General features: G+C 41.1%; 1 protein-coding gene across 1 annotated transcript in view; it reads left to right on the top strand.

Annotated features, from left to right (window-relative positions):
- Positions 1-10,571: 10,571 nt before the first annotated feature.
- The window catches only part of ATF7IP (activating transcription factor 7 interacting protein), a 187,320-nt gene continuing 175,607 nt past the window's right edge, over positions 10,572-22,284 (top strand). The window contains exon 1 of the mRNA XM_054988342.1: positions 10,572-10,664. The gene's annotated coding sequence lies outside the window, so the exon portion shown is untranslated. The remainder of the gene's footprint in view (positions 10,665-22,284) is intronic.

Raw genomic sequence — 22,284 nt, 5'->3', positions numbered from 1 at the left:
CTTATTATGTTCGCGTCTGACAGAAGATTTAGTCAGACCTGAACTCTGTATCTTTCCCATTATTAAGGTGATGCCTCGTGCTGTCTTCCAAAACCGTATTCCAAACTGCATAGTTTGCAAGAGATAAGGCTACCATATTTATACCTGTACCCTAAATAGACGAGGGAGAGGCTCTGACACAACCTAGATGTCAGAAGGAGGATTAAGGCCTCTGCTCCGAATAGTGCAAATTAGAAAGTCAGTCTTACTGTTCTTAAATATATCTCATCTCAGTTTAGGGAAGAAAATGTCTTCAGCAGCAGTAGGTGCCAATAGCAAAACATACACTATCGAAACTCCTAAAAACTCTTTTCGCAGAGGTTCCTTGTGGAATACCAGCTCACTCTTTGAGCAATGCTACTACCAGTGCAGCGTTACACGGGAACACTTTTGTAGAAGAAGGCTACAAGTTTGTCAGTCTTGACCTTATTAAGATGCTACAAATCGAATCTATATGATTCAGCGGACACCGACTGTAGTGGAAAAGTACTGCAGTGCATGATCATGGACGAAGACCACATCCCACCCAGAAACTGGAAACTGCTTTGGGAGCACCCAAGATGTCCTCCGCCTCAGAGGGAGAACGGACCTTTGGACACTTACCGTGAAGGGTCCTTCTCCTCTGAGGAAAGGAGGACATCTTGCCCTCCCCGGGTCTCCGTCCTTCTCTACCCTGCTGCCTCATTCTTATACCTCCTCCGGGTTATGCTTTATTTACAGTACATGTTAATGCAACAGGTGTTTTTTCTCTCAGTATTAACAGTTGCTGAATGATAAATTCAATGTTACTGCTTTGTGGAGTCACCTGAACTGAAGAGAGGGTGGTCCCACAGGCTAGACAGGAAGAGGAAGAAAGTTAGTTCCTGCCTCCCTGATTGGATGGTGGGAATCACCCAAGATGTCCTCCTTTCCTCAGAGGAGAAGGACCCTTCACGGTAAGTGTCCAAAGGTCCGTTCTCAGCTTTCTCTGGAGCATTCCCCCCCCCGCCCCAGCAAGATGATTTGCAAAAGCTGATGTTGCCGCAGGCTCTCTCTGTCTCTTCAGACAGCGAGGGGAAGGAACAGAAGGAAAAGGGGTGGGGGAGAGGAACTTCAGTTCCCAGAAAGCCTTGTGAAAATGATCCTTTATCCTTCACGTGTAAAATGTCACTTGTAGCAAGGCTCTCATAGAATGTTGGAAACACAATATCCTTCAAGACCTCTGCCTTCTCAATCAGCATTACATCATTTACTACTAAATAATGAAAATTCATACATTATGTTGCCATTGGTAACACAGCTTGTCTTCAGTGTATGCATTGCACTGTTTTCTGTAATGTTTTTGGACATATTTTAAAACTGTACTTACAGCCCATTCCTAAGGCCTGGCCCAGCGCCTGTACCCACGCATCGATGTAAAAGTGGTGCTGCTCTGCCACTCCCTATGGACTTCCACAGGAGAGCCACGTAGGTGCCCAAGCTCAGCAAGGCAAGGTGCAGCTGCCACTAAGAGCACCTGCCTGCTGTTCCCCGGACAACCCCGCCTGCACCAGCCAATGGCTGTACTGCTCCCCTGGCAGGCATGTGAAGGATGAGCAACAGTGCAGCCAATGGGGAGGCTGCGATCTCCGCTGCCCACCAATACCCCCTGTCAGAGAGCAGGCATCCCTGCTGGGGAGGAGGGGAACAAAGGTAACACTGAAGGTGCGGACAAGGCATCCACCCTCTTACCCATCCAACCCCCATTTCCAATGAGGGCCAGGCCAGTGGCTGCAGCTCCACATGCCTGCAAATCACCTGCCCCCACCATGAGAAACAAGTTCCTGCTCCCTGAAAAGTGGGACCAGAAAGGCTGCAAAGAGTGAAGAGGACCTCAGCACCCAGGATCAGCCCAAGGTCCAGGAGAGACAGCTATGTAGAGGTGAGCTGAGGCGGGTGCCGCAACAACTGACAACGCTGCCCATTGAAGACTGTCAGGGAGACCAGAAGGACCATTCAATGCGATGGGAGCAACCAATGCCCTTCAACGTGTAGTGGCTCCATTACATATCTCCGCACTGAATAGGTTAAAGGAGAATGTGGGGTGGACCTCATGAGCCAGGCTCCAGTCCTGGGATGACAACCCCCCCCCCAGAATAATGGCCTCTGGGACCAGAGAACCTGCTCCGGGGCTGCCATCCCACTCCCCCACACAAAATCCCTGGAGTTCATCCCTGGGTCTGCAAAGGGCGCACAGGAGAAGTGTATGGCCTAGCAAGGAAAGAGCCCCTGATATCCCAGGACAGTGCTCCATATTCCTCCCCTCCCCGGCGACACCCTCGCTCCCTGCATACAGAGGTCCTCTGCCTGCCTTATTAGATGCCAGGAGAGCTGTTGGAGAACGGCAGTCCTCCATGGCACCACCACCACCTGCCAGACACACAGAGGCAGCACTCCAAGTCCCACCCTGCTGCATGCCGTCAACCTGGGTGGGGGAAGAGGGAGGGAAGCTGGCTGGGACTGGAGTCTCCAGGGTGCTACTGGACACCTGCTCCTTTGGCCTGCAGAGCCATACAAAGGCACAGAGCCACCTAGAGTCTTGTTGGAGACACTCCACTGCACCTCTCCCAGCTCAGAGCCAGAGACCAATCTCTTTGAAGTGTGGAATGGCATTCCTTTGGGGAAGTGGAGGGGGGCTTCTGCCATCCAAAGGCAAGGAAACAGACAGGAAGTTGTTGTTGTTTAAAACAAATTTGATTAAACTGTGAAATGTGAAGAGAGTGTCTGCTCACACGGCTTCCCAATCCCGCCCGGCCAGGAAAGAAGCAAAGCCAGCCTGCGCAGCTGTTAGAGTCGCGACATCTATTCCTCATGAGGTCCTCACAGGAGCAAGTTTGAGATGTAGGCTGCCTGGAGGAATGCTCCCTTGACTGGACCTGAATGGCAGTCAAGGGGGATTGCCAGTGGCTGGAACGGCCATGCTCCTTGGCTTCTGATGAATTGTGACCTGCCTGAAAGGGAAACAGACACATGTGTGGCAAGGGGAATCAGGCCTTGCCCGGTCTGTGATGTCCTGGATGTCCGTGGGGAGGGGCAGTGTGAGCGCCAGCTCCATTGTCATGGCTACTGCAAGAAACCAGTTGATACATGCCTCTCCAGTGAGAAAGTTCCCTTCACACGCATCTGAGTGGTTTGCTCCCATGGCTGTTGGAAGCTCTGATCCTGTGAGGGAGAGTCTAGGGGTTGTGTGGCTGCCACTGACAGTGAGTTATGAGAGCATGCAGCCAGTCACCCTCACCTGCAGAAGTGCTCTCTCCCCTGCTTGAGGGGGGAGACCAGCCAAGGGTGTTTGCTCGAAGCCAAGGCATGGGTCCTTGGAATCTGCCCACCCAGTAACAGCTGTGGCAGCCATGGCTCATTAAGCATCTGCCTCCTTGGCAGGCATGGGCTGCACCGGCTCACAGGGAGGGGCCAGGCCCCCCCTGCAAGTTTTGCCCGCAGAGGCTGCTGTTTGGGAGGGTGTGTGAGAGGGGAGGTGGGGGGCTTGTGTGACTAAGTGAGCCAGGGCAGCATGCACCCCAGCTCCTTCTTACCTGTCAGAGCGTCCTCACCCTTCCCTGAGCCAGGGGCCCGTGAAACTGCAAATTAACTCAGGTGGTAGTTATTGGTCAGACAGTCTGAACTTAGCTCTCGTCCCTGGATGAGTGAAAGGTACAACCATTTTTCACAAAGTTCCCACAGCACACTCCTCCCCCTCCACCATGTCTTCTCTCTCCCGCCTCTCATTCTAAGTCCTCGTGGGTGGGAGCAGCCAGGCAGAGCCTCTGGCCACCTCCCCTACTTACCTGAGTTCATGGGCGCCCTGGCCTGGCATTATGTAGGGCACAGGGGAGATGACTGGGTGTGTGGAAGGGGGATGCGGCTGCCTCACAACTGCACACTAATTGTTCCCAGCAGTAGTTGGCATCCTGTGTTCTGCCAAGCCGCTTGGGCAGGGCTGGGCATTGAGCCAACAAGTGAGTTTTCCCCGTACAATGGGCACCAATGGACTACACCACCATTTTTCACAACATACGTTTCTGCCGCTGCAGTGGGTGTGCCCAGGCTTGCAGCAGGTTTGAGAGCCAACTAAGTTGTGCCCCACCCCCACCCTGTCCCCCCCAGAGCTGGTGTGGGGACTTACACCTCACTCACTCCTCCATCTGGGAACCTGTCCTAGCTTCCACCACCAGCTTGTGGCAGAAGGTGTACCTCGCACAGTCGCCGATGGGAGGGGGTTACGCCCGTGTTAGTGCAAGTTACGATGACATAAACCTTAGTCCACTCCCTGAGCGCTTTCAACCCGCCCCTTAGGATTGTGCAGTTAATCTTACATGCAAGCTACTTTCTTTAAACATTGCTCTTTCTATGACCTTTTACAATTATCATAGTTGTAATTTAAACAATTTCCAATTTATGAATATTTTTCTTATAGTGCAGCACTCAGAACAGAATGTAATATTCCATAGGAAGTCATATCTCTGTTAAGACAGCACTTTTGAGACCGACAAGATTTTCAGGGTACAAGCTTTCAAGATTCAGATTTCCCTTCTTCAGATTCTCTTGAAAGCTTATGCCCTGAACATCTTGTTGGTCTCCAAGGTGCTACTGGACTCAAATCCAGCTGTTCTACTGCAGATCAACACGGCTACCCACCTAAAACTAAGGTAGCACTGTCACTTTCAAAGCCTCATATGTAACTGTTCCATTAATATAGACTAATGTGATATTTTTCATTTGAAACTAAGTTGACAGTGTAATTGTATGGCACAATTTCTGACCTACTAAACCCTTTCTCAGTAAGGCTGCTACTTAGGCAGATACTTTATACCTGTGTCTGCTGAATTTCATTCCATTTTTATTCAATTGCTCCGCCATATTGATCTACTACTAAGATTAATATTGGCCTTTATTATGAAGTGTTGGTGGTATTCTCTGTTCTGTGATTTGGATAGTCTTAACTTCTTCAAAGAAGGAGAACCAGGAAGACTATGTCCCAGTGCATACAGTACTGGATTTAAATACTGATATGCTTACTTTAAATAATGATTCATTCAAGGGCTCATGGATGACTTTGGACAAAGTTTGCCTTAAACTGTTTTCCCGCAGGAGATGCATAAGCAGTTTTGAGGCAATATTTGTGCTATGCCACTATTATTAATGTGGTGTAAAATGCACCTGCATTGTAGACTGATTTAAACCTCACATATGAAAGTGGCCTCGGTTCCACCTGCAACATTAGTAACATCTCATAGGATGATTGTGAGGATAACTGAGATAATGACAATGTGTTTTGTACATATATAGTCCAATTCACTCACAATTCAAAAGTAATTCTGCTCCAGTCGGGATACTCCCCTTACACAGCAACCACCCTGTGCTCCTGAACTTCCTGCTGTTCCTGGCCAATCAGAAAATAGATCAGAACTGTAAGAATCTTGTGTTCTTCATATTCAATTGCCTTTTGAAGATTGTAGAAGCAGAAGCGAGTGTGTATCTTTCTGCTGTGCCTATAAGTCTCTAGGTGGTAGCCATAGCATTATGCATGGCATTCCTTTAAAAAGGCTTTTTTCTCAGCTAGGAGGGTGGTATTGTAGGAAAGGGGTCCCAAATTTTTCGCTAATGAGTTAGAAACCATAGACTTCACCATTATGTTGCCTTACATATTATCTGTTGCTTTAAATATGTACTCCTATATACTACCTGTGCTTCATGTTGTTTAATGTAAGTCCTAGAATTGATTATGTTCTGTTTCAGCAATTCTTCAACCCCATATTGGACCCTTGCTAATGCTATGTCTTTGTAAACTTGTATTCATTTACCCTATTGCATTGTTTATGGAAATGTTCTTGACATTGTTTGAAATTGCCTGCCCTTGTCCTTGCTACTGTTTATACTAATCTCACACTATGTAATCCGCCTTGAGTCTCAGTGAGAAAGGTGGAATATAAATGACATAAATAAATAAATAATTTTTTAAAAAGAGAAGCATTATTCACAGTGTCATTTATTTGCAATTAGGAGAGTAAAGGATGATATAGAGAAGACCACAGGAATAAACAGCTTTAAAGGGGATTCAGCATATTCATGGAGGATACATCTATTAAGCGACTACTAGTCATAGTGACTAAAGGGAACCTCCACATTCAGAGGCAATAAACCTCTGAATACCAGTGCTAGGAGGCTTCAGAAGGCCTCAACCTCTTTGCTCTCTTGCTGGTCCACTGGAATAACTGGTTGGCCACTGTGTGAGACTGGATGCTAGACAACTGGTATGATCCAGTTGTCCAGTTGTCGTATGTTCCTAAACCAGTTGAGAGAGGATGTTCTCACTACTTGACCAATACTGAACCTGTCAGAAATTGTGCTTGTGTAAATTATTTTCCAAATGATTATTCAAGCTGCACTTATGTGTGCACTCCAGTACTATGCCAATTGTTTTGGATCCTACCCACAGTATCTTCAGGTTGGCGTGGAGGAGAATCTGCAAGGACAAGTAGAGGATACTTCACTTTTCTCTGTATCCCCTTCCCCACACTATTTCGTCTTTTGCTTCTCCTGACATCCTCCATATGCTCACTTTCCCCTATGTCCTTCTCTCCTTCAAACCCACTAAACAACTTATCTTTTACCTGCCCCCCCCATCATCTTCATCTATATTCATTAATTTGCTTCATTTACATACTGCCTTTCTCCATAAAGGGGACCCAAAGTAACTTATATAATTCTCCTTGCTTCCATATTAACCTTACAACAACCCTGAGAGGTAGGTTAGGTTGGGGTATGTAACTGGATCAAAGTCACCCAGTGAACTTCCACGGCAAAGTGGTGATTCCAATCTGGGTATCGCATATCCTACTCTGAAACTCTAACCACTATACGACACTGGCTTGGGGTGGTGGTGGTGCTGTTGAACACTAGCAAGTAGCTGAGCCTGGGTAAGTCATGCAAGTGATGTGGTATCAAGTTGTCTGGTGATTGCTTCTGGGCCTGGCCCCACTAAGTCTTCCTTCAAACAGCACTGGAAAGGGCACTGCCCTTCCCTCTGCCTTTTACTGACAAAAACCAAGCTGAGAATACAGCCACCGAGATAATCTGATTCTTATAGTAGCAGGGGCTCCTTTTATTATTTTGGGTTTTCTTTAACCTCAATATATTTATTTTAGAGTTCAGATTTTTCTGCAATCCTGGGGCATTTTCAGGTGTATAAGAAGATCTGTCTTATCCATTCATGGCTTCAGTCTTCAGATTTAAGCATCCACAGATCAGGGGCACTTGACTATTCATATATAAGATTGTAGCAGTCTGCCCCGCCACAAGAAATGCAGGGCTACAAAAAACTGAGAAATTATGAGCAGCATCACATTCCTTCTCTACTCTCTTTAAGCCAGACTACTACACTTTTGCAGGGTGTCTAATCAGCTCCACAATGGAAGCTATGGCAAAGATGTCTTAGATCCTTCACTTTTCCTGCAACAATTTTTTTTTATTGTGCAAAACTGTGAGGGTGAGAAGAGGAACAAGAGGAGAAACCAGCCTGTTCAATCCCATGAAAGCTTACAGAATTTTTTAGGGGTGGTGGTGGTGTTTTTGAAGAGGTGGATGAAGGAACGGATGACACTGAAAAAGACAGACCCCTGACATTAGAAGGACATGACTTGCAATTTGGTTGGCATGCTTACTTATAGTATGATAAAGTGAAGGTCAATGTGGACTTTACAAGTCACTATATAAGACGAGCAATTCTGAGAATATGGAATAAGTACAAACCAAGATTGTGCCTGAAGACACCATTGTGAAAGGAAATGATAATAAAACAGGACTAGTTGAATTATGGAGACTTAGTAGGGTTTTTGGAAGAAGAGTGTAAATTGAAGGCAAGGGAAGAATTATTACCTAAAGGTTATAAGTGTCAATGGTTCTTTTATGCACCATTGTTAGAAAGTTCAAATGGGATAAAAAAGAATGGGGATTTCAACAAAAGAGGACAGATATTGAAAATGAAATATGTACAAATGATGACCATATAATTATGAAAATGTATAAATTGCTGTTGAAATTTGATACAGGGGAAGAATTTGTCAAAGAATGTATGACAAAATGGGCAAAGAACTTTGGGTATAATATAATATACAAATGGATCAATGAGAAAATATGTGGGTTATGGGTCTCAAATTTATTTTGTGTTCCACTCTCAAGGAGAATTTTTATAAAATGATGTATCGGTGGTATATGTTTCCAGATAAAATTGCAAAAATGGCTAAAGGCATCTCAAATAAATGTTGGAAATGTGAACAATATAAAGGAACATTTTATCATCTTTGATGGACTTGCAACAAAGTGAAATTTTTTTGGTTACAATTACATATGTTAATGCAGAGAATCTTAAAGGTTAATCTACAGTTTAAACCAGAGTTCAATTTGTTGGGAATTATGGACAAAAAACTGGAAAAAGAGTATGGTTCCTTAATTTTGTACATGGTAACAGTGGCACTACTTTTATATGTTCAAAAATGGAAGTGCAAGGATCTACCTTCATTGGAAGATTGGATGAGAAAGATGAACTTTGTTGAGATGGCCAAACTTAGTGTTAATTAGAGACAAAACACTCTCTTTATTCATGGCAAACCTTTATGTACTATCTATAAGAGACGAAGAAAAATGAGTTAATGATTTGTGGGTTTGATGTTTAAGAATAAGGATTTAGGATATCAAGATGAGATACAGAAAAAAAGCTATTAATTAGACCACCAGCTGATTGATACTAAAGGAGAAAGCATTGTAGGCAAAAAACTGTAATGGATTGACAATAAGCTTATGCTGTGTACTGTTTTTTTACTTTGTAGACTGATGTAGGCCACTGTTGGCTCTCTGTAGTTGTGTCTTTGTTATGTTTTACTTTCTTTCTTTTGCTCTGTCTTTTAACTTTTTCACAATAAATATAAAAATATAATTAAAAAAGAGGTGGAATTTCCAAATTACCTCCCAAGTTCATCATTCTCAGATTCTCGCTTTTCTACTAAATCAAATAATAAATAAGTGAATTATGCCAATTAGATTACAATAAACTCAGGATATCTATAAAGATAAGGTAAGTGAGGAATCCCAACCTTGTGGTTGTGGTACTTTTCAAATTTTATGAAAGGGTACTGGTCATCACCACAAAATGGTTGTCCCCAAGGGCCAATCACAAAATGACTGTGGGTCTAATCATAAAAAAATTGGGGTTTCAAACTAAGGACTGTCTGACATACAGCCCCTCTCCATGTTGACTGAATGTGTGGGGAGGAACTGTGGGTATGAGCATGTTGGCCCCACCTCCATGGGTCACCCGCACACTGTGAATACGTGAAGGAAGTGTCCTGAGTGACATACCCCTTGCTGCTTTCCACAAGCAACGGGCCATCACTGAAAAAACCCAGCCACTGGTCATCACCAGCAGGACGATATGGGAGGAGGTGGTTCTTCAAGTCCTCTGGCTCCCAAGCCATTTAGGGCTTTAAAGGTAGGTAACAGCACTTTGAATTGCGCCTGGAAACAAATGACCAGCCATCATATGGGACAATGTCATTTGTAAATAAAAGACCCTCCCCCACTCTGAATAAGACTGCAAAGGTTTGATGCCATTAAAATGTGAGACCAGCTAATACAGAAGTGGGGAAGAAAATGGAAAATCAAACAGGAAAAATTGTGCAGATGATCCTCTTGAAATTTTAGTATCTTGGTAGGAGAAAAAATGAGCCTGAAGATAAACCAATAATTTAATTCCCCCCCCCCTTAGCTCATCTGAACGTTGTTGTTCCCAAATGAATCTGAAACTGCCATGTCTTATTTTCTCTTGACACTGTTTAATTTACTAATGAGCATAAAATATTATAAATTTCTTACAGAACACAGGCAAATCACAGGAAAAGTAGGCTTCCAAAACATTACCTAAAATAGCACGTTATAGTACAGCAATAAAATAGGCAATGATTTTAGAATGTTATAGCTCCACAGAATACCAGCATGTCTTGTTTTAATTTTAAAAACTTGGGTCTGGTAACTCCAGACAGGAAACTGACGCTAAGAACTAGTGACTCATCCACTACCAAAACCAAAACGGAGCTTCCACAACAGCTACTATAGACAGCGGCAAATAAGTAACGTCTGCTCTGTCAAAAATCATCTTAAATAATCCTTCTGTTCCACAAACAGGAGCACCTTCCCCTGCCACCGCGCACCATTGCCACAAAGCACGACCACGCGACAACTGCCATCCAACGTTAAATCCCATATCAATCCTCGCGTCCTCTGCCCAGTAATTTCCCTAAACTGTCCAAGAGTGGGCGGAGCCACATGCACAATATGCTAAATAATAGTGGTTTATTTGCATAACCGTCGAAATGGCCGATGTGCGGATTGGCCGACGAAAAAAAGCCGCTCGCGCATCCGGCGCTCCGCTTCTCCGAGGGAGGTGTGGCCAAAAAAGGAGTGGGAGGAGATCGGATCTCATTTGCATAACGGCCCAGCGCGTGCTGCGGGTTGTGTTTTTTTTGAATCCGCGGCGGTGGCGGCAGAGGAGGTAGACTGGAGCGCTCGTGGGTAGCGCTGTGAAGCACTGGCGACGGAGAGACTCGCGAGCTCAGGTATTACGCAGATAGGTGGGGCGGGGAGGGGAGAGGGAGGGCGCGGGGGCAGCGAACAGCACTTATTTTGTTTCGGAAACGACAGCACCCAATGGCGACTTCTCTACTTAATAACTGGCGTGAATCACCTCAGCCAGCGCTTTGCATCCGACAGCATTTCTTCTTTTTTATTCAGGAATCCCTCATCGAGTCTCATTTATGCAGGAAGGTTACCGCGGGATCAGTGCTGCGACCAAGCGGTAGTTTGTACTCGCTCCTTTCCTCCTCCCATCTTGAGTGCCGGTCTGGTCAGATGGAGGAGGACTCTATAGTCACAGGAAATATGTGACCACGCATGCGCAGTTCATAAGCGCGCCTGGAGTCCTCGTTTTTATTTTCCGTGTGGTAGAGAGGCGTCGTGGGTTTTCACCACGAGGAGTTGTCGGTCTGAAGGAGCCATTTTTCCTCTTTTGCCTTGTTCTAGAGCACACGAGTTGAAGGAATAAGCTGGTTTTTGGTTAGTGGCTGTATATATTTTGATTTATTGTTAGGCTGTTGTTAGGCTCTGTTGGGATGGGTGAGGAGGGGTCTGCCTTAGAAGCTAGTTGTTGTAGATAGTCTTTTATTATGAGGTTCAAGAATGGCAAAGTGAGGTTGAAATATTCAAATAGATTTTCCTTATATATGTAACACATTCAGTTTATGTGTGTTTTTTATGTTATTTATAGTCTACATTTCTCACTGGGACTCAAGGTGGATTACACAGAGTAAGTCAGTACAAGAAGACAATGTGTGTAAAATTAACACTTTGTCTATGTATGGATTTTGGCAGTGACTAATTATAATTATTAATTTCAGTGCAGCTTCTTCTAAGTTTCTTGATTAAAGTATGCTATGAATCTAAAATATAAAGTAAAAACAAAATAAAACACTTTAGTTATGCTGCTTCCTTATACTAGGCTATCTTAGCTTTCATCTGACATTATTACTTTGGAACTTTTGAATAACAATGCAGTACTGTTTTTTCTGTTTTTCTGGAAACTGTGTAGGTACCCTGTGAAGCGCTACGTTCATTTGTATGGAGGTGCCTTGTTCATTTGTATGGCGAAGTCTTTTTCCTCTGGGGCTGCCCATGGTTTTACGTATGGCTTATCTGAGAAGGGGATCTTTTGTGGCTTTCTTCGACCTTTGTATAGTCTCTCTTTGTATTAAACTTGTTCATACATCAGTTTAGCCCAGATGTTGGTTGAAGGAGGCAGAGGAGCAGGGTACATGTGGTCATTCAGTACGTGTCTGGAGTGTCGTCATAGTCACATTGTTGATGGAAATACTGTATCCTAATGAGTAGTGTGGTAACTTGAAGCATTTGATACCTGAAGCTCTATTGCTTGAAGGCTAGTTCTTGGTATCATGTTAAAAGAAGTTCCTCTAATTTTGTTATGTCTATGTTAAATGGAGGTTTGGATACCGTGTTTACAGCAGAAAGGCATTTCTATTGGTACATAAATGTCAGGAGAAAAAAAATCTGTTTTGGATTCCGTTATGGGTTATTGGGATAATAAATGTGAAGTGCTTCAACCTCTTTAAAGCGCTATATAAATATTGAGTGATAGTGTAGTTGTTTTCCGGGTAAACCTTAGAATTGTCCTAGTATGAGACATCAAGATAACTGCAGTCAGTTGAAGGCGTGGAACAAAATTGATTAAATATGAAAGTATCTTACTGAAATAGTATGTAGATAGCTGTATTTTTACTTATAAGTTTCATTTTGTAATATCTTGCAGGTGTTTCTCCTTGTTTTTAAAGTTTATAACTATTTTTCGGTTTACTTTTTCTGGTGATTTTTATGTGATAAGGCTTCTCTGATATGGAGAGATAAAATGCATACATTATTTATATATGTATGTATGTATGTATTGTGTGTGTGTATACATACATACATACATACATACATATACATTAACTATTTTGTATCCTGGCCAGAAGTCTGTTCATACATTTAACAGCAGATAAGCTTGTTCCAAGTGAAATGGGGTAGATAGTGTTGTCCAGTGCAAAGTGTTTATTTACATAAAACATCAGACTGTAGGTATGATTCTTGCCTGTGTGGGTACTGTGCCCTCTTGTATAGGGAACTTTCATTAACTCGCCTCATTTGTATCCACGTGGATGTACTGCTTGCTTGCAGAAGGATCCTCATAGGGCTTAAGCAGAGCTTTATTCCGTCACCCATTAGAGTGCATGCACCAAACAGTTATCTGGAAAGGGAGGTCTGTGTGGTTCAAGAATTAAGGGGAGACATAGGAAGTATGCACAAGAGACCCCTAACTCCACATAATGACTTGGTGTTATGTCCATATGTGCATGCAGAGAGGTCAGAGCTCAGGACTCTTGTGCCAGATGAGGAGCGCTCAATATGTAGGTTCTGTATCTGTAATGTTTAAATGACTACACTTCTAAATGAAGGCTATTAATCTAGTTTTAACTGCTGGAAAAAGATAACTTTTTAGTTAAATACAGCTATTAAACTATTGGTTGTATGAATACAAAAAGAGTTTGTTGGATGACTGCAGTATTACTTTTGATGATTTTTGTGCTGTGTTCTATTTTGCACTACTTTTAATGGTTACTTTCTTTTTGTATATCTTCTACTTCTAGTTCTTTAATTAAAATTGACTGTATTTTAATATTTATATTTTAATCTGCTTTTTGTGTTCTTCTGCATAGAAAGTCAGGGATACAAATTATTTAAATATGTATTATGCAAATTAGTCGACTTTTGAGTTGCCTGAGGTTCATAAAACTTTGAAAGTATTTGCTGTAGGTGCTGTCTTATGTAGAAGAAACAATATATGTACACTATACAAATTGCCTCAATGAGTTGCATATGTAGCAAAATGTTATATTAAAAATGCTAGTAATTGAAAATAGGAGGTTTCTCATTTGTATGGTCTCATGCAGGGCTTTTTTTCTGGGAAAAGAGGTGGGGGAACTCAGTGGAGAAAATGTTCACATGGCTGGTGGCCCCACCCCCTGACCTCCAGACAGAGAGGAGTTTACATTGCCCTCTATGTTGCAGCGTGGAGGGCAATCTAAACTCCCCTCTGTCTGGAGATCAGGGGGCAGGGCCACCAGCCATGTGACCATTTTCAAGAGGTTCCGGAACTCCGTTCCACCACGTTCCAGCTGAAAAAAAGCCCTGGTCTCATGTAAGCAGGTTTATTCATAAATAAATAAATAACCCCATTTTCATCCCTCACTTTCTCTTAGGAGCATATGCCCGTACATGTTTGTTTCCCTTTTAGTCTTTTCAACTCAATGAGGTAGGTAGGTTCAGAGACAGCAATAGGCCCAGAGTAACCTACAGTGCAGTCCCAAGCAGACTAACTCCAGTCTAAGCCCATGACTATCAGTGGGTTTAGACTGGAGCAACTCTGTTTAGGATTGCACTGATAGTGGCTGAATAAGGTCACATCTCTATGTTCTGCTTTCTGTACTGTGTTGTACTTTAATTTACTTGTACTTATTTTCAAGAACTTCAAAATTCAGTTGATTCGAGTAGTTAAATAATCGGCTAGATTTCATTTGAGGATGTAGCATCAGGCATACTGATTTTCTCATCCTTTTCACAAACATGTTGAGGAGTAAAAACTTTTAAAATGTGGGTCCTCCTTTGTGTTTACACCCAAAGCTACAGATATATTGCATTTCAGTGTGGAAAACCACAGTGACACTCTTTCTCTCAATGGTGCATGCCCTGGTGAAGCTGACATTGCTCTGTTAAGTTGCTTTCAGCTACTTTTTAAAACCTGGATGTTCTGCAGTATGAAGGATTTTGAGCTGGTTTCTTTTTTTCCAAACTACTTTGGCTCTTGAGCACTATTGTAAGTTTGGTCTAGATTCCCAGATATGTGAAATAAAATATTAATATTTTTCTTAAAGAGTGTCAGCTTTTGTTGATTTTCAAATTGCAGTTTATCATACAGTTAAACTATGCTCTTCAGAAAACTGCAAATTTTGGCTTGACTTGCTTGTTATTAATTGTGGATTGCACTCCCAACTCTTCCCTAAAGCTCTGTAGTTTACACAGAGAACTTGTGGGAGCATCATGGTTTCCTGTCCTTTATGCTGGGTTCTGGAAAAAGGTAAGAGACAGTGGAGAGTATCTTCTGAGGACTGCAAGAGATTTCTGCTATTTCATCTCTAAATCCCAGCAACACTAGAGAAGACTTTTCCCTTCCAAGAAGACCTCTTTATTTTGCTGAAATAGGAAGAAAGATAATTACTTTCAATAGTGGCTTATGTAGATCCCTACTTTTTCCTTAGCTGTCCCCTCAAAGACGTTTAAATCAATCATTTGTAATACAATTTTAATGGATGAAAAATATAATTATACAGTGCTGAGGGACAGCACATTTTTTGTAATGTTAATGTTTTTGTTACTATACTTCCACTGTAAAATCTCCATTTTGAAAAATTTATTTACGTATACTCCCTTCCCCCCAAGGCAACGTAAATTGGTCTCTTCTATTTCATCTTTAAAACAACCCTTTGAGGTAGGTTAGTCTAAAAGTATGTGACTGGCCAAGGTCACCCAGCAAGCTTCAACAGAGTGAGGATTTGAATCTGGGTCTCCCAGGTCATAATCCAACACAGTAGCTACTACATCACGTTGGCTTTCTATGCATTGTTTCATGTTTATTAAGATACAGCAAAAAACCTCTTATCTCAAATATGTGATGACTCGTATAATATATTTAAAATAAAATATAATGATACAAATCTATACATCATTAAAACCTGTTACTAATCAAGATCAAATTACCAAGAAATCACCTAGTTTAAAAGATGTATTAAAAATAAAATTAATGTCTTCCAGCCTCTCCAAAAGATCAGTTTTAGAGGTTACTATCACTTCTATAAGGACTAAGATCTGAAAAGTAGGAGCCATATTTTTTTTAAAAATAAAATTGTTCTGTTTCCAAGTTGAAATGTATTTATTTACATTGTTTATAGTCTGCCTTTCTCACTGAGACTCAGGGTTGATTATAATCCATTTTCAGTAACTATTCCAAAGAATCATGGATAGTTATTGCAGTATTTGGAAATTGTTTCCTAATATAAGATTTCAGGAGCCAACTGTGTATGCAATTAAGTATTCTCAAATTCTTAAGCACTTGTATCAAATTATTTTGAGCTTTGACGATGAGGACCTTTTTTCCCATCTCAGATGTGGAAATAGCTAAGATTTCTGTTTAGTGTGGATGTTTTGATCACCAGTAATGTGTACTTTTTTCAGACTTCACAATAGACATCTATTTCCCACCTTATTCTTTCACTCATGAACACTAAAAAACTGCTAAGCCTCAACAGATTGTACTCTTCTTTGGTTGTATATAATTTGTAGGGTGCACTTACCTTTAGAACAGGCGTCCCCAACTTTTTTTGCGCCTATGGTGCCTTTGGAATTCTGACACCGAGTTGTGGGCTCAACCACAAAATGGCTGTAACTGGAGACATAGCCAACCACAAAATGGTGGTCATGGGAAGTATAGCTAACTACACAGAAAACCCATGCAGGGGAGAACAGGTGTAATTTAAAAAACCAAGAAAGAAGTGGGAGAGAGGATAAAACATACTGTGGTAGCAATATTATTTTAATATTTTAGTCTATAGCTGATACTGTTTTAATCTGTATAGCTGATCAGATCTTCAGTAGCCAATCAGAAACCCAGCTGTACAAGAGCCCCCTCTGGTCACACTCACTTTCTATAAACACTTGATGGATGCCTAGAAAAGTGTTAATGTGTGCTATAGAGCCCACAGGCACCACACTGGGAACCCCTGCTTTAGAATATGTGTCTACAAATATCTTCTGTTATAAACGTTTATGCAGCATCTTTGAAGCTTTTGTAAAGCAAAACTTTCTTAATATTCCTCTGGAAGAAATATATTTTATGTAGACATAGCACTGATTTAAATTCCCAAGTAAGGCATAGCTCCAAAGTTTTTAGAAGAGAAATGTAATACTTCAATTAAACAACAAACACAATATTGAGAAACACTACTGTGCATACCAAACTATTTTATATCTGATCAGAAATTGTTATACAGATTGGGGCACAATGTATGCAAATAAAAACTAATTAATTTACATCACAATACTGGAAGTGAAAATCCAGATTTGTTCCTGAATGTTGTTTTGGTTCCACATGTACTTCATGATTCATATAAGCTGTAAAAACAGGGTTCAATGCATATTAATTATGGATCAGAAAACATCTAATTTTTTGTTGTCCTGTGTCAATTAACTGACAAAGTCCATAATTCAAGTGAACAGTTATATATATTGGATAAAATTCAGAAACCTAACCTTTCAATGTGCATACTTTTTTTTCTATCCAAATAATTGGACACAGCTGGGACTGTTTTTACTAAGTATGTAAGCTGTTTTTCCGCATAAGAAGGGAGAATTGATCATGACTTTAAAATGACTGCTTAGGCTGGATAAGATGAACTTTCCTCACTCTGTATTTTATCTACACTTGTGTGTTTCAGTTATATCACCAAATTACAAATTGGCACCATATGTGCTAGCCTTAAATATCCTCTCTCCCCTCATACACTGGAAGCTGGTTACTTCTGCAGCAAACCAAAGTTTGCTGTAACAGAATCAGCAAACTACAGCTTGTAGTTTGTGGCAAAATCAAGATTGCTAATAGCTTCCAAGTTTTACTTGGATTCATCTGATTATCCTTTTTGTTAAAGTGTACTAAATGTTTAATCGTATTGCTCTCTATCATCTTCTCAAGGTGCTCAGTTATGCATTGAATTATTGCATTTTACACATACAGCAATCCTGTGAGGTAGGCCAAAAGTCTTGCATAAGGTCACACACATAATTTCTTTCATTCAACAGAAAAGCTTAGGCTTTTTGCAGAATCTGTACTCTGTAAAAAAAAAAAACTTCCATTTTGTGAGTAAAGTGGCCATTTTGTGTAGCATGTAATATCTTTTCAATCCAGAAGACTAAGTAAATTATGTGGGCAAAGATGAGAATGAAAGTAAGCATATTTAAATTGATATTCCTTGAAATTTTGCATTCTTCCCTACATGAACATTTGATTATATTCAGATTGTTATGCTGTGAACAAATTGCATGATGGTGCTAGCTTCTTTTCATCTGATTCAGATGAACTGACAGTTTGCATTTCCAAAACAGGTCTTTTATAAACATGTTTTGAAGAGAGCTTTTAAAAGATATTTTTTGCATTTTTCTCAACCATTTTGAGCTAAGGATGAACAACAGCCTTGTTCTTTCGGTAATGTTAGATGCTTGTTAGGAACAGTAGACTAAGATCATACACATAAACCTAAAATGTTGAAGCTATAGATTTTGGGGAAATTTGAAATATCCAAACAAACTCCGTTTGGTTTTGTATTGGAAAGAAGGTATTGATATCCAATACTGGATGTGAGATAAATTGTAATTAAATTAAACCGTCTTACCTGCCTTGAGTCTGTGAGAGAGACAAACTATAAATAAAGCAAATAAAACTAAATATGATTTAATTACAAATGTAATTTTGAAAATTGTAGCTCAAAAAGAACATTGCTAGTAGCAGAAAATTGCTTATTGTGTTTTAAAGTAATGTTTTATTGCTTGTGTTCTGTGCTGTGGAGAGCATGTATTTGAACCCCACTGAGACTGTGGGTAAGAGCGTTTTTGCAGTTTGCTGATTGGAGGAGCTGGGCTCGCCCTCCTCCAACTTTACATTAAGCCTCTCAGATTATCTGCAGACTGCTTTAGAATTGCCTTTTATGGACATGTTTGCAGTACATGCTAACCACAAGCCAGTGCTGTTCTTGGTTTCTGTAATGTGCAAGTTGCAGTGTGCATCTGTGCAAAAACGTGATAAGCAACATGGGGATAGTCTGGTGTTAGACTCCCTTCTGTTGCCATCCTCCCCTTGCCCCACACTCGGTCAGGATAAAAGCTTTGTGAACCAATCCAGTATGGGTTGTGTGTAATTTTATCTTCTACCCTCACTGTTTTTCTAGATCAAAACAGTTTTTGCCCAAATGTATCACCTTAGTTGTATTGTTTTGCGTTTTAAAAAACTGCTATATTTGCAGGGCAATCCTAAGTATCTATTCCTTCCTAAGCCTGCTGATGTCAGTAGATTTAGAAAGGTGCAGCTCTGTTTAGGATTGCACTGCCAAAAACCTGAAACCCTTTCACCAGCCCATGAAAAGTTAGCACACCAGGGAGACTTCAAGAAAAATTGGAAACGTTCAACATTGCACGGCTGAAGTTTGAAGAAATACCGTTTATAGTACTACTGCATATTTGAGTTTGTTGAGCAAGTCTGTAAATGATAGAATGTTTTGGAGGTCTTTCATTCATAGGGTTGCCATAGGTCGGCGGTGACCTGATTACACATAACACACACACACATGTACATATAGCTTGACTAGCATATATTGGGTAAAGACAGAATTAGATGTTGCCTTGGGAAATTGGTGATTCCAAACCTATGTGTTGTTGAGAATATGAACGCAGAGATTAGGTGGCATTTGCAGGGGAGGATTTGTTGGTAGGAAAGGGTTGTTTATCTCTCCTGCGCTTCTGGATTACTGCCTGCAGTGCCCTTCCCTGTTTTTCAACCATCTGAACTCATAACTTTGCATCCCAGTTAATGGGGGGAGGGGAGAAATGGGGAAGGAAAAGGTAATGCTAATAAGTATCACTCCACATTTTGTGGAGAACCACATTTGCAATTGCTATCAACCAGAAGAGCTGTGTGACTTCTGCATGTTTATGTGCCTCTCCACCAAACACACAGACATACAACTATTAGCATTAAATATATAGCTGTAATCTTTTAAATTACCAGAGTGTATCTGTGCATGTAGGGTTGACTCCACCACTGTTGAGCTTTATCCATCCTGTGTGTTTCTGGAGTGAAGGGGAGGGTTGTCCTCATTCTCACTCTCTCATTAGCATGAGGCAGAGCAGCAAAGACAAAAGAGTGAATTTTGGCGAGGTGCCCAGAAGAGAACAAGCTGGCCCCAGAGAAAGGGGAGTAATATCACCACCACTTTAGCCAACTTGCTCTTCCTGGACAGTTGTGGTGGTAGATTGCTATAGACAGTCTGCTCTTCTGGCAGCCACCTGAGTGCTGGGATGAGAGCACAGAAACATCAAGACGGGGAGTTGTTGGAGAGGATGGACCCTTCTATCCTTGGCATGAGGCCCTGCCACTCAGAGTTTGGCTGCTTACACAACATCCAGTCCCTTCAGTAGGAATGATTTTCAGGTGAGACTCACCTGCCAACCAGAAGTGCTACTGGACAATGGTGTTGCCCATTTTCCTGGAACATGGAGGAGGTGCCATATTGGGGAACCGTGGTCAGAAAAGCCATGGATGGCTCCCGAACCACTGACCATCATTGGTTATATATTCTTCCACCTTCTGATCCTCCTCTGCAAGTGTCTCTGCAGTTCTACATTAGAATTAGGAGAGGAATGCAGGGCTGGATGTTTTTAAGATTGCTCTTTTAGCATTATAGTAATTCTAAATAAGCTTAACAGACCTGAAGGGCACTCCTCAAGTTCTTGTTGCTCAGCTGTTTTATTTCGGAATAAAATTGGTAAAAATAGCAAGATTTAAGTTGCTTAATTACATTAATAAATTTCTATCTATATGTGTAAGCTAGGACTTGTCAATTTTTACATGTTGGTGTGAGCTTCATTCACACCAAGGCTTCTGGTGTTTTGTATATACTTCTTTTGTCATCTTCCCCTCACTGGGCTTTTTAAGGGTTGTAAAAACTATTGTTAAGTGCGATTGTGCTGTAGCACAATAACATAAAAATCTATTGCCATAAACTGCTATCCCCTCTGAATTACCAGCTTTCATTTTTTTTTTTAAAAAAAAGCAGGCATCTAACCTTTTTTTAAAAAACTGCCTTTAAAAAGCCTTCCAGTGGTGCATGGGGGGAGGGAATAGTGGCCACAAGGGGCAGATGGAAGGAGAGTGGTGCCAGTGTGAACAGGATATTAAAAAAACATGCTCTTGCTCATCCAGACGGCTGGTCAATGTGCTTGTGCGGCATTCTTTTTGAAAACATAGTACTAAATCAGGATTAAAAAATAATGTATTCCTTATTAGTGGATGTTCAGAAAAGAAAAGAAACTGCTCCAGTTTGAAAGCCAAGGTGGAGAAAAACCTCCATGTGGTTACAGCTGTAACATTTCAGAGCTGGTATAGCTGATTAAGAGTGAGCCAAGAGCCCGGAGTCGTTCGTTGTTCAAATTTTACCTATGTCATGAATTGACTGCATGAACTTAGGCATGCCATTATATCTCAGTCTTAGTGTCCAATGTGTGGTGCAAGGATGACAGTAATAATTACTAAGATAATGCATATGAAATGCCTTGAATGTTCAAAGCACTATATAAATTACCATGATATTCATTTGTGCAGGGGAAGTTCCTGATAACTGCTGGAATAATTATTTATTGGAATGTCTACTTTGTCTCATTTATCATGTCTGAGGCAGAGGAGTAAAGTATACAATAAAAGTATGGTGAAAAATTGGTAAAATATCCGCGTACACCTAACTTAAAAAACTACCTAGCATCATCCTCCCTAATGTCTTTTATGGTAAAACTTTTAAGTTATTGTTAGCAACTTTAAAGACTGGGATATATTTTTTCTATAACTTAATGCTTTAAAAGTGTCTGGTTACAGGGGAGACCTTTCACATAGCTGATGTGAGGTACACAAGCATTTTGCCTTTGTGGCTGGGAGATCAATTATATAACCCGTTCTGCACTTGTATCTCTGTTATAACAGTTTTCCACCTTCATGAACTTGTGTCTAATGTTGATGGCAGTCTGCTGTGATTTTTTTTAAAAAAACACAGTTATAGAGAATGGCCTGTAATTGATTTGCTGTTAAAAAGTGAATTATCTATTTCCTTAAACAGCATCTTGAAACAAGATTCTACAATATTCTTTAATGCAAACTGGTTTTGCACAGGTTTTCTAAAGGTTTGTTCTTAAAGACCTGACGCCAGACTCCTCCTGAGCTGCATTCCGGGTCTGGCAGTAATATTTGGCTTTATTCCTGTAGTCAATAATATGCGACATGGAGTTGCAGCTGCTTGGATTTGGAACAGGATTGGAGTGTTACAAGCTGAACGACTGGTTTACAGAGACAAGCTTTATGCCTTCTGAGTTTTCTGATTGTGGTTCTTAAGCTTTGAGAAACTATAATATCTTTGCAGCATGTATACTAAAAGTTATGTGTATACTGCTCCATAAGGAGGGAGGTGCTTTGTGACAAATGCTTTACCCAATGCTACGTTGTTACTGGCTGATGTTCAATGCACACTGCAGCCATTTTAATCACACTTTCAGTGCAGCTGAAACAGTGCAGTCTCAAAATGGCTGACGAAATGTTATTTTGAACAGTTTAGCCTAGCTGTATGCTAATGAGCAAATCTGGTGGAGTCACATGTTACAGATTGAGAGGTAAGAACAATTCTACTTTTTATTTTTTGAGAAAATTTGTGTATAATATATGTACACAAATGCGAGATAGTAAAACCCTGATTGACAAAGTAGTAATAT

This window comes from Eublepharis macularius, chromosome 9 (genome assembly GCF_028583425.1).
Source record: "Eublepharis macularius isolate TG4126 chromosome 9, MPM_Emac_v1.0, whole genome shotgun sequence".
Classification (NCBI taxonomy): Eukaryota; Metazoa; Chordata; class Lepidosauria; order Squamata; family Eublepharidae; genus Eublepharis; species Eublepharis macularius.
Note: the sequence above shows the minus strand (reverse complement) of the source record. Positions and strands in the feature narration are given on the sequence as shown.